Source organism: Mirounga angustirostris, unplaced genomic scaffold, assembly GCF_029215605.1.
Source record: "Mirounga angustirostris isolate CCGP_5_RB_7025 unplaced genomic scaffold, mMirAng1.0.hap1 SCAF_7, whole genome shotgun sequence".
Taxonomy (NCBI): domain Eukaryota; kingdom Metazoa; phylum Chordata; class Mammalia; order Carnivora; family Phocidae; genus Mirounga; species Mirounga angustirostris.
The window spans coordinates 116,211,642-116,229,953 of record NW_026991715.1 but is presented as its reverse complement, the minus strand read 5'-3'; the positions used below and the strand labels follow the sequence as shown (position 1 = coordinate 116,229,953).

Sequence of the window (18,312 nt, the reverse complement as noted above, 5' to 3'; positions counted from 1 at the left end):
CCAAAGTTTAATATCTCTAATACTGACTACTTCAGTGACTGACTTCAGTTTCCACACCTGCAAACTAAGTGCCAACCTAATAGGGTTTTTTGGAAATTAAGTGAGATTATTGACACTTTTTATAATGCTTGGTCCAGAGCAAATGTTTAAGATATTTTACCTGTTTTATATGGTATATCTAAAATTTATCTCCTTGGGATTCAATAAATATCCATGAACACTGAGCACAATTTCAGTTCCAAAAAGAAATCAATCTGCCAGAGAAACAAGAATAGATATGCTTGTTTTCAAGCAGAGACAATTTCTTTATAGGAAAAATGAAAATTAGTGACGTCTTACAGACAGTTAAACATATCAGCCACTCTTAGGTGGGAGCTTAAACCATGAAGTTAGTGTTTGTTTCTATTAATCTAAAAGAATTTTTCTTGAACCATGGCATAAAGTTTTCATGTTGCCTCCCACCCCACATAAACAGATTAGAAACTGTCATTTAGGGGCAGCTGGGTGGCTCAGTCGTTAAGTGTCTGCCTTTGGCTCAGGTCATGATCCTAGGGTCCTGGGATGGAGCCCCGAGTTGGGCTCCCTGCCCAGCGGGAAGCGTGCTTCTCCCTCTACTGGTCCCTCTGCTTGTGTTCCCCCTCTTGCTATGTCTCTCTCTGTCAAATAAATAAATAAAATCTTAAAAAAAAAAAAAAAAAACTGTCGTTCATAGGGAGAGATAGAGAATGGGGGCAGGAGAGGGGGAGCTATTGAATGAACTGTTCCATGAATTAGGTAAGCAATTAAGAGCTGAAGAGAGTTCATCATCATCAGCCACCCTGCCATTCTTCTCTTAGGGACCAGGGTCCTGGTTATGGAGCAAGAAAGGACCATGTGGCCATGCTCAGAGTGGAGGAGCAGGTCTCAGAACCTATTGCCTTGTGTATATATCACCAACTAGTCTTAAAGGTGTAACACTCCTGGAGAGATAGCAAAGCTCTTTTCTAATACTCCATATTTCTGAAAAATGTTTACTTGCTCACAGGTCTTCTCACATTTATTCTGAATCACAGGAAAAAATAATAGTAGTAAATATCTGTATTATCACTGGCTACAGCAGATGGGGGTTTTCTTCAAAGTAATGTTTTCTTTTTTTTTATTTTATTTTATTCTATTATGTTATGTTAATCACCATACATTACATCATTAGTTTTTGATGTAGTGTTCCATGATTTCATGCTTTTGCACAGCAAAGTAATGTTTTCAAGTAATGTCACCTAACAGCTAGATTCCTTTCTCTAGACGGAATTGGCACCCTAAAAGCAAAAAGAAATTAGAAGTACTTGAGGTGAGGGGCGCCTGGGTGGCTCAGTGGGTTAAATGTCCAACTCTTGATTTTGGCTCAGGTCGTGATCTCAGGGTCATGCCCCTGCGTGGGGCTCCGTGCTCAATGCAGTCTGCTTGAGTTTCTCTTCCTCCCTCTCCCTCTGCCCCTACACCCAGCTCACGAGCTCTTTCTCTCTCTAAATAAATAAAATCTTTAAAAAAAAATAAGTGCTTGGGTGATAAACTTGTGTCGGTTTGGAATCAGTTTAGAACAGTTTATAATCTCTCTCAAAGCTAACACATTCTAAAGCTTTAAATACTACCCACTAACAAATCATGTCTGTGGAATTTTTTCCATTAAACATTTCGTCTGATTCAAACCTAATAAGATACTAATCTTTGCAAAACTTGTTTTCCCTTATTTGGCTTTCTTACTTTTTGTAAAAGTCAATCAGAGTTTAATACACCAGAATTGCTGAATGGGGGTGGGGAGGTTAAAATTGCTGTGGGCTTGGTTTCAGGAGAACTAGGTCCAAACCTGGATTCCGCAACTAAGTGATTTTGTGCTCTTGGGCATCACTAAGCTATTGTGAGCCTCACCTATAAAGTGAGGATAATACCACCTGGAAATGTGGGGACAATTAAATTATGGAAACTTTATGTGAGCACTCAGCTCACATAGAAGAACACATATAGTGTTCGATAAATGTTAAATCTGTGGCCTATTATAAAGGGATTGAGTCACAAGCTTTGTTAGAGCTTCTTCTTTAATTAAATACAAAATGAGTGTTAAAGTTTTTATGTCCTGACCAAATAGAGGTTATCTTCCTCTCAAAGAAACTAAACTTTTCTTAAGTTTCTGGTTTGAGAAAGCAGATATCATTCTAGGTTAATAATAGAAATCTGCAGAAATATGCAATTGTGCTTTAATGCACCAAAGATTAATAGTAATGCAAAGACAGAAAAACATTTATTTCATCTGCCAGAATTTTATCCTGTTTCTTGCCTTTGATTTGTATAACTATAGGAGATTAAATTGTACAAACATGAATATCTAAAATATTTGTAAATATGTATTTTTGCATATGCAAATTATAATATATGTATTATAAAATGTTTCAGCTTTATTTGTAGCAGAGGTCAGCGGCCTTTTTTCTGTAAGGGATCAAGATAGTAAATTTTTTCAGCTTTGCAGGAAACACGGTCTCTTTAGTGATTACTTAACTCTGCCATTGTAGTACAAAAGCAGCCGTAAATAATAGTAAACTAAAGGGCATGACTGTATTCCAATAAAACTTTATTTACAAATATGACATGTGGCATTTGGCTCATAGGACAGTTTGCTGACCCCTAGCCTGGAGCATGATATAGAGTATATTTTCTAATTAGGCATAATTAAGATAACTTGATGGGAAAAATTTATGAATATATATCCATAAGTTATTAATCAGCAATTGTATAAAAATAACCTTAGTATATGCACTTATTCCTTTAGCATCATAACTTGCTAAGTTTAAAAAAAATAGTGTGGTTTTCCAAGTATATTCAATTGAGATGCTAGTAGGTAAATCACATTGTAATCATCGTGCATTTCACTAGTACTTTTTGAAGTTCTAACCTGGAGCCATGTGTATATGCATAATAGGCTTTATTGTTTTTCTATGTTAGGCAAGTTTCAATATTGGACTCAAATCCATTATTACGTGAATGTCTAGGACAGGATTTCCTTCTGCTGCACAAGAATATTTTGTGAATTTCCTGGGAAGTGTATTCAAGGGTGGCTTACCTGACTGCATCTGAGCCATTGTGTTCTAAGGAATTTCCTGCAGGGATTAAACCTGTTTGGTTTAGACCTTGGTGTTTTATAACTGTTTCCCACAATCACCTTAAACAATGTCTTTTAAGAATGTTTTTGTGTGATTCCTTCCTCCAGGAAGAAATTGAAAGTAATGAAATGCCTAGAGCATTAGGGAATTTTGAGAATTAGAGAAGGCCACTGCATCTCTTTTTGCCATAATAATATAAGAACCCAACTCAATCCTCAGTGCCTTAACAAAGCATCCAGCATTTACATGTACATTAGAAGGGCATCTAATCTCTCACCATTTAGAGATTCTAATTTTATAAATTCTAATTCTATTGTATTTTGAGAATATCTGGAAATCAGAAGCTTCATGCAAGAGTAATAACAGGGTAAACACAATTAATCGTCAAAAGACCCCAAATATCATTGGCTTACCACTGACTTTATTTCTTCCATATATCTCAGTCCAGTGTGGTTTGGATGGTCCTACTCCATCTTGTACTCTGCCATCAGGAACACATACCTCTAAGATCACAGCAGAAGGGAAGAGAGAGGTGTAGGTAGGAAACAGCACTGCCTTGGCTGGAGGGGACACATTATCACTTCTGCTCAGCATTCGTTGACCAGAAATGGCCCACATGGCTCCCACTTAAGTGCAAGGAAGGCTGGCAAATATGGAGGAGCACATGGATGTCTGGTGATAATTGGTGAGCCCTGCCAGAGAAAAACATTCAAAGCATTGGGTTTTAAGCTGAGTCCAAAAATCAATCAGATAAGAACTAATAAGAAACCTATAGTATCGGGCGCCTGGGTGGCTCAGTTGGTTAAGCGACTGCCTTCTGCCTTCGGCTCAGGTCATGATCCTGGAGTCCCGGGATCGAGTCCCGCGTCGGGCTCCCTGCTCGGCAGGGAGTCTGCTTCTCCCTCTGACCCTCTCCCCTCATGTGCTTGCTCTCTCTCATTCTCTCTCTCTCTCAAATAAATAAATAAAATCTAAAAAAAAAAAAAGAAACCTATAGTATTATCTCAGTTTTCATTCGCTTGGTTGTGACAAGAACATATGTTGATAGAATACTCGCTGCATTCTTCTTGTTTCCCTTGTTTAAGGTGGCTGTGTTTAAAATTGTCTGCCCTTTAACTTAATGGACAGATGAAACTCTTATCTAACTATATAATCCTTAATATCTATATCATGAAATACACCCTTTGTATTGATAGCCTACTTACTAAGTGTGTGTGTGTCTTGTTTCTCCAATTACAGTCACGACAGGAAAATAATTATATCTCAATGTGTACTGAATAAGTGTTGGATGATAAACTCTATATACACTGGTATACACTGGTGAATTTGAAGACTCGTGTTCAGTAAACTTCGGTAGCATTCAGTAGCATGAAGACTACAAGTGACTGCCTTTACTTTGCATTTCTAGACTGCTTAGGGATTTTAGTTTGGATCAGTGTTCTTCAAAGTACGTCCAATGGACTAAACTGGAAAGTCTGTTGTGGGGTCCAGGAGCCTATATTCAAAAACCTCTGTGTTTAGGTTGCTCTTCCCCTACTCCCATTCTGAGTGAAAATGGCCTTATTGAAACTCTTAAAAGAAGAATAAAGTTATTCTGTTCAGGTATGTACGTGTTGCTATAATCAAATTAGCTCATACGTAGTTGGCAAATAGGGCAATGGTGTCACTATAACACATGTCACTATAATGCAGTTTCCCCACCAAGTACCAGCACCTGAATGTTTTTTTTTTTTATTATTATGTTATGTTAGTCACCATACATTACATCATTAGTTTTTGATGCAGTGTTCCATGATTCATTGTTTGCGTATAACACCCAGTGCTCCATTCAATACGTGTCCTCCTTAATACCCATCACTGGGCTAACCCATCCCCCTACCCCCCTCCCCTCTAGAACCCTCAGTTTGTTTTTCAGAGTCCATCGTCTCTCATGGTTCGTCTCCCCCTCCGATTTCCCCCCTTCATTTTTCCCTTCCTACTATCTTCTTCTTTTTTTTTTTTTAACATATAATGTATTATTTGTTTCAGAGGTACAGGTCTGTGATTCATCAGTCTTACACAATTCACAGCGCTCACCGTAGCACATACCCTTCCCAATGTCCATCACCCAGTCACCCCATCCCTCCCACCCCTCACCACTCCAGCAACCCTCAGCTTGTTTCCTGAGATTAAGAATCCCTCGTATCAGTGAGATCATATGATAATTGTCTTTCTCTAATTGACTTATTTCACTTAGCGTAATACCCTCTAGTTCCATCCACGTCATTGCAAATGGCAAGATTTCAGGTTTTTTGATGGCTGCATAATATTCCATTGTATGTATAAACCACATCTTCTTTATCCATTCATCTGTTGATGGACATCTTGGCTCTTTCCATAGTTTGGCTATTGTGAAAATGCATTGCACCAGCACCTGAATGTTAATGCCACCAAGTACCAGCACCTGAAGGCCAAGTACACTAAGAGTTGGACACAGCAAGTATGGACTAATACAGTCTGTGTACAATGTCCATTCTCCTCCATTCTTTTTCTTGGCTTACTTTTGCCATATGTGTGATTTCTTGGAAGGGCTTATTAATGGTCGGCCCCACACTCAGTTCATTTTCCCCTTGTCCCCATAACTCTGCAACCTCAACATTTTCTTACTCCCCTCCACTGAAGCCCTTGTATTTAGCATAGCATTTATTTGTGAGGAATTTAACATGCCTTTAAAATCATGCTAGTATTTTTATTTGGGTTGTTAGTGGTTTTGTTTGTATTTTGGCTAAAAAGTTGTGTAGGTTTTCAGTAGGCTGCTCCAACTCTATTTTTACCACAATTTGTATTATTTTGACATGAGACTGTAGAAAACATGAGGTTGCTTTTAGGAATGGTTATATCACATCGTAATAGACGTGCCTGTATTCTTACAACTTCGACTGCATACATTTTGTGGAATAGAAAAATGTCAATAACAAAATTTGCTCTGGATCTATTTGAGAAGTTTCCATATGGAGGCAGTTTTCCAGTTTTTTATCCTTTATATTTCAAAGTGCTTTAGAGTTCCCAAATGGTGTTCACATACAGAATCTTATTTCAATCCCAGAACAATACCACAAGGATCATTATTGGCATTTCTACTTGACAAACTTGGAAATTGAGGCTCAGAGAAAGAGAAATGTTTTGCCTAAGGTAGACTGGCCACAAAATTCTGGCTCTAATTAGTTATTCTATTCAAATAAACATATTTTGAGCACCTATTTTATGCAAGGCACTGGAGATACAGAGATAAATAAGATGAAATCTAACCCTCCTCCAACGGCTTTCTCCCTTCTTCCTCCCATTGATGTAGGGACTCTTTTCAGCTTGGGCTGGGTGGGGCCAGGTAATTTACTCCATCCCAGAAAGGCAACAGCCTTGCTAGTTTCCTAGAATAGCTGGCACTCAGGACCCTGGCTGCTCTAGACAGGCTGAGGGATACTCAAGACAGGCTCCTGACCAATAGGCCTCAGCCTGTTGCCAACTGGAAGTCTGTCGCTTGATTGTGCTCCCTCTCCAGACCCTCCCCTATTCTAGCCTCTAACCATGACATTGTTTTACCCAGTGGAAACACAGCTGCAGACTGAAGAAGGCCTGCTTCCTCTAATCTTTCTGCCTTGTGTGAGCTGTAATTATATCCCAGGGTTGCATAGTGAAGATGGCTTATCATTGCTTCATGTGCTCCATATTGTGGGATATAGAGCTGTGAACTCAATGAAGAGCAAGAAATTGTCATCTCTGGGTTCCCTCAGTAAACTAGCCATGGTGTCTTATGCAAGATATTTCAACTGCTTGGGCCTCAGTGTTCCCTCATCATTTAAGGACACTGGCTGATTAGGTGATCTAAATAAGGCTTTTTTCCAGCTCTGGCCTTCTGAGATTCCTCAAGGGCATACTTGGGTTTATTGAATGCGTACTCAAAGGAGAGCTCCAAGGATCCAGGTCCAAAGAGCTTTATTACGGTAAGGGAGGTCTCTCAGTGGTGCTTTCCTGAGATCCTTCTGAACCTTAGATACACCTTAGAGCTAAATACAGACCAAATGATCAAAATGAAAGCACCTGATTTGGATGGAGTGTTTAAGCATTTTATTTTATTATTTTTTATTAAGGTATAATTGGCATACAACGTTATATTAGTTTCAGATGTACAACATAATATTTTGATATTTTTAAGCATTTTAAATAATCACAAATTTTAAAAAACATTAAAAAAACCTATTATAGAAAGTACAGAGTTATTTAAAATACACAGACATTGGGCCCCTCTGAGTCTCAGTAAGTTAAACATCTGCTTTAAGCTCATATCATGATTCCAGCGTCCTGGGATCAACACAGGTCAGGCTCCCTGCTCAGCAGGAAGTCTGCTTCTTCCTCTCCGTCTGCCTCTCCCCCCAGCTTCTGCTCTCTCCCTCACTCTCTCTCTCAAATAAATAAATAAAATCTTTAAAAAAAGAAGGCAGTACCTTTAAAAAAATAGAAAAATAAAATACAGAGATATTAATAAAGAAGATACATATTTTTGAGACCAGTTCAAATTATTTTTGATCAATAAAATATTAGAGAAGATAATCATTTTCAAAATTAATGAAAGGCCTATATGTAATATTCAAAATACTATCAATTTCATTACTGGATTAAAAATATCTAATCACAAACTTTTAAATATATGCCTTAATAGTGAGTGACACTGAAAGCTATTTTATTCTCTCTGACACCCCAGTCTTTTCCTGCTGTAGGAAAACAGAGCTCACGTATCTCTAGAGATCTCTTCTACTTGTAGTTTTGATCCCATGATCCTGCTTAGGCAGAACCCACAACCGGTTAAATGTTTATTTATTTGGTCAATGTTTAGCCTGTGGTTGGGCATTTATATCCCAATGGGGACTGAGAAAGCAATACAGAGTTGTGAAATAAGGCAAAGGAAGAAAAATAATTGGAAACCAGGAGAAAACATGAGAAAAGGAAGGGGAAATTGACGAATAGTGCTTTTACCATTTCTTTTTCATGTCTCTTGAATGCTTAGAAAATAGAATACATTATCATCTGCCTGTAGTGGCTTTACAAAAAAATTAAACATATCAGCACTTACCGATTTATTTCACAAGTATACAAAATATCATTAACATGTTCTATACTTCCCAGATAGGTGGTATGTCAGATGTTTGCAGAGTTATAGCTTGAAGAAAATGGACCCAACCTTAAGTGCTGTATTTGTTTTATATTTTCATACTCAATGGTCTGTGACCTAATTTCTTTCAGCCCTGACCATGCCTTGTTCTATGGGTTAAAAAAATACATGCACACACAACTATAAATCACATATCAAAATACATTTGAATATGTACCTGAAGCATCAAAATTTTAATATCTATCCTAATTTGTGTTTCCTTTTGTCTGCCATTAAAGATAAAATAGCTGGGAAGGTTGTTCTCTCTTAATGGGCTGATTAGTAACCAAGTAAAACCAAGTAAAAATGTACTTTTACCTAATGAAATGGCAGGAAGCCCAATTTGCAGAATGTCCAATTATATAATCCTGTATTAGCCACCAAAGAAAGGTATTTATATCTTATTGTTTTAAATAGGAAAAATAAGGATGGACGATTCTTTAAAAAGCAAACTGAGTAAAAGGTACGCAGGAACTCTACGTATTGTTACAATGGCATGTGAATCTACAAGTACTTCAAAATACAAAGTTTAATTTAAAAAGCATATTGTTTCATTCTTCTGTATATAGCTGTCCAATTTTCCCAGCACCATTTATTGAAGAGACTGTCTTTTTTCCATTGCATATTTTTTCCTGCTTTGTGGAAGATTATTTGACCATAGAGTTAAGGGTCCATATCTGGGTTCTCTATTCTGTTCCATTGGTCTGTATGTCTGTTTTTGTGCCAGTACCATTCTGTCTTGGTAATCACTCCTTTGTAATATAGCTTGAAATCGGGCAACGTGATGCCCCCAGCTTTGTTTTTCTTTTTCAACATTTCCTTGGTGATTCGGGGTCTTTTCTGATTTCATACAAATTTTAGGATTGTTTGTTCCAGCGCTTTGAAAAATGTCATTGGAATTTTGATCGGGATGGCATTGAAGGTATAGATTGCTCTGGAGAGCATAGACATTTAAACAATGTTTTTTCTTCCAATCCATGTGCATGGAATATTTTTCCATCTTTTTGTGTCTTCTTCAATTTCCTTCATGAGTGTTCTGTAGTTCCTAGAGTATAGATCCTTTACCTCTGGTTAGGTTTATTCCAAGGTATCTTACGGTTTTTGGTGCTATTCTAAATGGAATCATTTCTCTAATTTCTCTTTCTACAGTTGCATTGTTAGTGTATAAGAAAGCAACTGATTTCTGTGCATTGATTTTGTATCCTGCCACATTACTGAATTGCTGTATGAGTTCTAGTAATTTGGGGATGGAGTCTTTTGGATTTTCCACTTAAAGTATCATGTCATCTGCGAAGAGAGAGAGTTTGACTTCTTCTTTGCCAATTTGAATACTTTTATTTCTTTTTGTTGTCTGTTTGCTGTTGCTAGGACTTCTAGTACTATGTTGAATAATAATGGTGAGAGTGGGTATCTTTGATGTGTTCCTGATCTTAAGGGAAAGGCTCTCAGCTTTTCCTCATTGAGGATGATATTCACTGTGGGTTTTTCATAGATGGATTTTATGAACTTGAGGAATGTTCCCTCTATCCCCATACTCTGAAGAGTTTTAATCAGGAAAGGATGTTGTATTTTGTCAAATGCTTTTTCTGCATCAATTGAGACGACCATATGATTCTTCTCTCTCCTCTTATTAATGTGTTCTATCACATTGTTGATTTGTGAATGTTGAACCACCCTTGCATCCCAGGGATAAATCCCACTTAGTCGTGGTGGATGATCCTTTTAATGTATTGTTGGATCCTATTAGCTAGGATTTTGTTGAGGATTTTGGAATCCATATTCATCAGGCATATCAGTCTGAAATTCTCCTTTTTGATGGGGTCTTTGCCATTCCCTAACACCATACACAAAGATAAATTCAAAATGGATGAAAGACCTCAATGTGAGACAGGAATCCATCAAAATCCTAGAGGAGAACATAGGCAGTAACCTCTTTGACATTGGCCACAGCAACCTCTTTCAAGATTCATCTCCAAAGGCTAGTGAAACAAGAGCAAAAATGAACTTTTGGGACTTCATCAAGATAAAAAACTTCTGCACGGCAAAGGAAACAATCAACAAAACAAAGAGGCAACCCACAGAATGGGAGAAGATATTTGCAAATGACACTACAGACAAAGTGCTGATTTCTAAGATCTATAAAGAACTTCTCAAACTCAACACCCAAAAAACAAATAATCAAGTCAAAAAATGGGCAGAAGACATAAACAGACACTTCTCCAAAGACGACATACAAATGGCTAACAGACACATGAAAAATGTTCATCATCATTAGCCATCAGGGAAATTCAAATCAAAACCACATTGAGATACCACCTTACACCAGTTAGAATGGCAAAAATTGACAAGGCAAGAAACAACAAATGTTGGAGAGGTTGTGGAGAAAGGGGAACCCTCTTACACTGTTGGTGGGAATGCAAGTTGGTACAGCCACTTTGGAAAACAGTGTGGAGGTTCCTCAGAAAATTAAAAATAGAGCTACCCTATGACCCAGCAATTGCACTACTGGGTATTTACCCCAAAGACACAGATGTAGTGAAAAGAAGAGCCATATGCACCCCAATGTTCATAGCAGCAATGTCCGCCAATAGCCAAACTGTGGAAAGAGCCAAGATGCCCTTTAACAGATGAATGGATAAAGAAGATGTGGTCCATAAAGACAATAGAATATTACTCAGCCATCAGAAAGGATGAATACCCACCTTTTACATCAACATGGATGGGACTGGAGGAGATTATGCTAAGTGAAATAAGTCAAGCAGAGAAAGTCAATTATCATATGGTTTCACTTATTTGTGGAACATAAGGAATAGCATGGAGGACATTAGGAGAAGGAAGGGAAAAATGAAGTGGGGGAAATCGGAAGGAGAGATGAACCCTGAGAGACTATGGACTCTAAGAAACAAATTGAGGGTTTTAGAGGGGAGGGGGGGGGGATTGGTTAGCCTGGTGATGGGTATTAAGGAGGGCATGTACTGCATGGAGCACTGGGTATTATACGAAAACAATGAATCGTGGAACACTGCATCAAAAACTAATGTTGTAATGTAAGGGGATTAACATAAGAATAAAAAAAAAAAAAAAAAAAAAAACGATACGTTCACACTAGTACATAAGTTAGCTATTTATTAAACTGACATGGTCAACAATTCTCAAAAAAAAAAAAAAAAACTAATGATGTAATGTATGGTGACTAACCTAACATAATAAAATTAAATTAAATTAAAAAATAAAAACCATATTGTTGTATGTTTAGGGTGAGTAATTGAGATGCTTTGTATTTTGTTTCTTGTGGTAAAGTATATATAAAATAAAATTTACCACTTAACCATTTTATTTTTTTTAAGAATTTATTTGAGAGACAACACGAGTGGGCATAGAGGGGCAGAGGGAGAGGGAGAGCAAACTCCCCCTTGAGTGCAGAACCTGATCCAGGCTCCATCCCAGGACCCTGAGATAATGACCTGAGCCAAAGTTAGACGCTTAACTGACTGAGCCACCAAGGTGCCCCTGCTATTTAAGCATTTTAAAGTTATAATTCAGTGGCACTAAGTGCATTTGCAATGTTGTGCAACTGTTACCACTATCTATCCAGTTCCAGAGCTTTCTCACCACTCCAAATAGAAATCCCAAATCCATGAAGCAATCACTCCCATTTCTCCTTCCTCTGAGGCCCTGAAAACCACAAATCTGGTTGATTCATGTTGTAGTGTGTATCAGTACTTCATTCCTTTTTATAGCTGAATAATATTCTATTAGATGGATATATCACATTTTGCTTATCCATTCATCAGTTGATAGACATTTGGGTTGTTTCCACTTTTTGGCTATATGAATAATACTGCTATGAACAATCGTGTACAAGTTTTTATGTGAACCTATCTTTGGTGTATTAAACTTGGAGGTGGAATTGTTGGGTCACATGGTAACTTAATGTTTAATTTTTCAAGGAATCACCAAACTATCTTCCACAGGAGCTACATGATGTTATATTTCCATCAGCAATATATGAGGGTTCTAATTACTACAAATAATTACTACTAATTACTTTTGCCCATTTTTTTAATTGGGTTGTTTGCCTCTTTGTTGTTGAGTTGCTTCGTAGTTTTAAAGGAAATGGACCCCAAAGGGCTTCAGTTGTGCCGAAAATGTTCCTTTTCCAGATTTGGGTGGCAGTTACATGAGTGTGTTACTTTGTGCCCTTATGTACATTTGTAAAAAATGAGGATATGTGCCCTTTTCTGAAGGTATTTGTTTCCTAGGGCTGCTGTAACAAATTACCACAAGCACAGTGGCTTAAAGAAACAGAAATTTGGGCTAGTATCAAAAGGACAAGAGATAATAAATGCTGGTGAGAGATGGAGAAAAGGGAACCCTTGTGCACTATTGGTGGGAATGTAAATTGGTATAGTCAGTATGGAAAACAGTATGGAGGTTCCTTAAGAAATTAAAAACAGAACTACCATATGATCCAGTAATTCTACATCTGGGACTATAGCCTGAGAAAATGAAAACACTATGTCAGAGATATCTGCGCCTCCATGCTCATAGCAGCATTATCTATAATAGCCAAGACATGGAAACAAATTAAGTGTCCGTTGACAGAAGAATGGATAAAGATGTGATACACACACACACACACACACACACAGGAGTATTATTTAGCTATAAAAAAAGAAGAAAATTCTGCCATTTTTGACAACATGTATGAACCCTGAAGGCATTCGGATATAAGTGAAATAAGTCAGACTGAGGAAGACAAATGTTGTAGGCTCTCACTTACATATGGAGTATTAAAAAACAAAACTAAACAAAACCTAACTCATAGAAAAAGAGATCAGATTTGTGGTTACTAGAGGTAGGGAGTAGGGAGAGAGAGGATTGGATGAATATGGTCAAAAAGTACAAACTTCCACTTTTAAGATGAATAGTACAGGGGATGTAATGTACAACATGATGTCTACAGCTAACACTTCTGTATGGTATATATGAAAGTTGTTAAGAGAGTAAATCAAAAACTAATGATGTATTTTATGGTGACTAACATAACATAATAAAATAAAATTTAAAAAAAAGAGAGAGTAAATCAAATCCTATGAGTTCTCATCACAACAAAAACATTTTTGTCTCTTTCTGCGTGTGTGTGTGTATATATACATATATATATATAATGAATGTTAACTAAACTTGTACTTATTTCATGACATATATAAGTCAAATCATTATGCTATGCAGCTTAAACTTATATAGTGCTGTATGTCAGTCATATGTCAATAAAACTGGAAAGGAAAAAAAGTAAAAACAAAAACCCAGAAATTTATTCTCTCACAGGTCTGGAGGCTGGCAGTCCAAAATCAAGCTATGTTCCCTCTGAAGGATTTAGGGAAGAATCTTTCCTTGCCTTCTCTAGTTTCTGGTAGTTCCTAGAATTTCTTGGCATTTCATGGCTTGCAAACACATTTCTTTAGTCTCTACCTGTCTTCACATGTCTTCTCCTCTGTGTTTTTAGTTCTAGGTATCCCAAATCTCCCTCTCCCTTTTTATGAGGATAGCAATCAGTGAATTTTGGGCCCACTCTAAATGCAAGATGATCTCATCCCAAGACCCTTAACTTAATTACATCTGCAAAGATCCTCCTTCCAAATAAGGTCACATTCACAGACACCAGAGGTTGGGACTTTGGACATATTTTTGAGGGGACACAATTTATCACCCTATACTGAATATATGTTATGCTTTAATATTTTTTTTAAAAAAGTCTTTAAGAAAAGAAATGGTAAATTTTTTTTTAAATGTGGTAATCAGTTTTTGTGACAAAAGATCTATAGGTTAGGGAGAGAAAGAAAATTGTATAAACTTGCCACCCTATAAGGGAGAAATTCTTAATCAGTTTTTGAAAAATGTCTTCAATAATTATGATTGTGAAAAGAACTTTTCAAGTAAGGCTTTCAAAGGACATTTATGTGGGGTTTCTTTTTCTTTTTTTGAGAGGAAACTAATGAGAACAGTACCATATTCACATACATAGAAAATACCTTTTAAGATACTAAAGGATTTGGGGGTTTTTGGTATTGCCAAAAGCAGGACTCCATTAAAATGTCCAGAAAGCATATTTGTGTGTGTGTGTTCACACTGTTACACATGATACACTCTTGTTTTTTGTTGTTGTTGTTGTTTGTTTTTGTTTTTGTCAATTATGAATAATTAAATCATTGTTATTGTTAAGACTTGGGCCTTTGACCACTGTGATCCTCAACTTTGGTATGGTTTGCAATTGGCTGAGGATTCAGGTCATAAAGGCATACTATCCTAACACTTAAGCCACAGCACCTTTGTATTTTAGTGTGACATGTAGCTTATGAACAATTTTGTTAGGGTCTCATTTCATGCATCAGTTAAATAAATATGTAAATGAAGTAATCCTTTCTTCTTAAGAATGACATTTGACCTAATATATTAAAAGTTATTTGAGTTCCCAAATATAAAAAAAGCTAATAAGTGTTAGTAGTTCTGTGAAAAGTTGTTTTACTATGAGAACATATAAATTTAAGAATTTGGACAATAGCCTTATTCAGAAAACTAAAAGCTTCTTAGAAGCCAATTTTCTGGACCCTAATGCAATTCTGCAATGTTCCTTTTTTTTCTTTTTTTCTCAGTGCAATCTCTTAAGAAATAGATGACAAAGCTTTGATTCATCACCTTCTCAAATTGTCCCCATTATATGTCTTCAAAGATAAATTTTGGAAGCTCTTAGGTGCCCAATTGTTTTGAGTAAGTCCTAAGTATTCACCAGGGAGTATATCTTTAAAAAAACAAAAACGAATTTTTTTTTCTGTCCTTTCTTTGACAGGCATTAAAAAAAATAACAGTCATTTTTAAGTTGATTGGAGTTCATCCAGAAAATCATTACTTGCTGGTAAAAAGTTAAAAATTAAGGAAATCCAATTTTTGAAATTTTTCAAAAAGTTCTTTTTATACTTTTAAAGTAATAGGCCAAGTATTTTATAAAGTGTCCACACAAATTATATTAGTGATCTTTCATCATAGTACGGAATAGTAGTTGCACTCAAGACATGAAGGAAAAATATGCTTCAAAAAAAAAAAGAAAAGAAAAATATGCTTCAGGGTTTGGCTGGGAAATAACTGACATACAACAGAATCACTCACCCTCGTTTTTCACTGTAATTTTTTGCTGTAGGCGCCAGGCAGGGTGTCAGCCTGTGGAGGGGCAAGCTGGTGCCTCATTCAGCTCTGCCCTCCTAATAAGATCAGCCTGCCACAAAGCAGCAATTATTCTGTAGTGACATCACCACCATCCTGCCCTCTTGCCTGTATTTAAATGAATTATTCTTATGTTGCATAATGGAAGATTTCAACTTTAAATCTGACCGGGCAATGAAAGTCAGTGTGAGTTCTGTGTCATGTTTTCATCTGGCTTTATTTTTAACTCATGGTGATGCCTCGAGTACAGACCTAAAGTACTGAAAGCATTTTCTAATGTGAAATGTAGAGTCTTCCCAGGGAAATTTTGCATATTTAATCACCTGCCTAGTCAACTAAAAAGGTGTCACACTTTTTCATAGTACATAAAGGACTAACCAAATTAAGTCCCAAGATATCTATTTCCTATTCTCTTTTAGATAGCACAGACCTGGGGTGCCTGGGTGGCACAGTCAGTTAAGCGTCCGACTCTTGATTTTGGTTCAGGTCATGATCTCAGGGTCATGAGATTGAGCCCTGCATTGGGCTCTGCATTCAGCACAGAGTCTGCTTGTCCCTCTCCCTCTGCTCCTCCATCCGCCACCCTCACATAAATAAATAAATAAAATCTTAGATAGCACAAACCTTTTCAATGACTAAATAGGAAAGAAAGAAAAAACAAAACTGGGGGGCGCCTGGGTGGCTCAGTCGTTAAGCGTCTGCCTTCGGCTCAGGTCATGATCCCAGGGTCCTGGGATCGAGCCCCGCATCAGGCTCCCTGCTCGGCGGGAGGCCTGCTTCTTCCTCTTCCACTCCCTCTGCTTGTGTTCCCACTCTCACTGTGTCTCTCTGTCAAATAAATAAATAAATCTTTAAAAAAAAAAAAGAAAAAAGAAAAAACAAAGCTAGGATTAAGATTTATAAAATTGGCATCCAAATTACAGGAGTCACATTACAGCAATCACTTATGGCCCCTGGGATTTATTTTTCTTTTTTAACCTCATATGGTTAATTATTTGATTATGCCTTATGTCTCACAAATAACTAAAGCTCTTTGAGGGCATGGCTAATGTTTATTTTGCCTTTTAATCACTCATGGCTCTTCCACACTACCTTGCACATGATAGGTGTTTATTAGTGTGTGCTGAATGAATATAACACATGCAGAATGTTGTTACATACAGACATTTATTTACATACTTGTAATCTATATACAGAGCAGGCTAGTCTGTTTTTCTCTCTTACTCTGTCTTTTTAAAGTTTTTAATGGCCTTTGGGGGAAGTAAGAAGGAAGCATTGAGTCAGGTCATGGTAGCCATCTGTTTTTCTTAGCTACCCTGCCTCGTTCTTCTTTCCCATTCTTCCCCCAGCCACAGTGGAGCAATGAAACTGAAGGGGGACCACTAACTGGACTAGACAATATCTCACTTCCCTTCTGTATCTTAGAATTCTCTCTTTCCCTCATCTGGCTTTTACTCTCACACCATTAAAATTCCTTCTTGGCAAGAATGAAGCCTGTGTCTATTCCTGAGTGTCTTGTTCCATGATCTTCACCACCAGACAAGAGTCTACAAAAGTTGCCAACCTGATATAAGAGAGTTGAGTACTTGGATTGGCTGCCTTAGAGTTAATCAACTGTGGCCAGGAGGGTGAGATACCAGATGGTTCATTTTAAATCTGATGCTCATTCTTGGGCCAGTCAGCTATAGTCTGGATCCCCCAGTGTCACTTAAAAACATGGTAGCACCCTCTGAAACCCTTGGTTGGAATAAGGTGGTTGCCATAAGACGGTAGTTGCTGACTTCTGGTGAAATGGAACAGCCAACTTAAGTAATAGGTAAGGTGTAAAACTATAATGTTTTATGATTTATCTCTATAGAAGTCATATATTAGGAAGTCATAATTAATTCTTTGCAGTTTCCCCTAAACTCAACAGTTTGATCAAGGGTCAAACAGATTTTTCTTGCAGGATATAAAACATATAACCACTTAATACCTACCCTATGTTAGAATAGAGAACGAACACTATCACTAGAAACCTGAAAGCATATTTAAATACTGACAACAAATATTCTAGGTATTGAGAAGACCCTTTTTATCCTAACAGAAATATCTAAATCCATATATATTTTTTCATCCCTGACTCCCCCCGATCCCATTGCTCAAAGAGTTTAATTTTGTTTGGTTGTTTTTAGTTGTTTTTCTCAAACTTTTTGTTTTGGTAAGCCATCAAAAACTTTAAAATTGGAGTGTTAACCTTGGTGTAGTATCACTAGATGGAAAATATGTCCTTTCAAAATCTTTGAAAAGACAGTAAAATGGCCTTTCATGAGGATAAGCTACTATATAGAACCCTCAGGATCCTGACTATCCCCTCATAAAAAAAGTATATCCAGTCTAATCCACTTAATTATCTTTCCATTTTTATAAGATACAAATTTTCTTTAACTCTAAGGTCTTAAAAATTCTCATGTAACATTCTGTAATATATCATGGGCTCCCTTCTGGGAGGAAATGTGGTACTAGATTCCATTGATGTCAATGGAATGTAGTCTTTGTGGTTGCTATTGATTTGGTTGTGCTAATTTCTGCCCCTTTAAAGATCCAAATAATAATTTAAGATTAGAGAGTTGCAAGAATACATGGAATGATTAGAAACAATGAAGTCAGCAAGCTTTCTAAAGTTGCAATACTTAAGGAAAATTGTCAAATACGCATGCTCATTCATCTGCCATAATCCTGCTCTATCCTGTTTAACCTTACTGGTAAGTGTACAACTTCTTGGCATTTTTCCTT

General features: G+C 37.0%; 1 protein-coding gene across 1 annotated transcript in view; it reads left to right on the top strand.

Annotated features, from left to right (window-relative positions):
* ITGA1 (integrin subunit alpha 1) overlaps positions 1-18,312 on the top strand; it is a 175,111-nt gene that overhangs the window by 29,384 nt on the left and 127,415 nt on the right. The gene's annotated exons all lie outside the window — the stretch shown is intronic.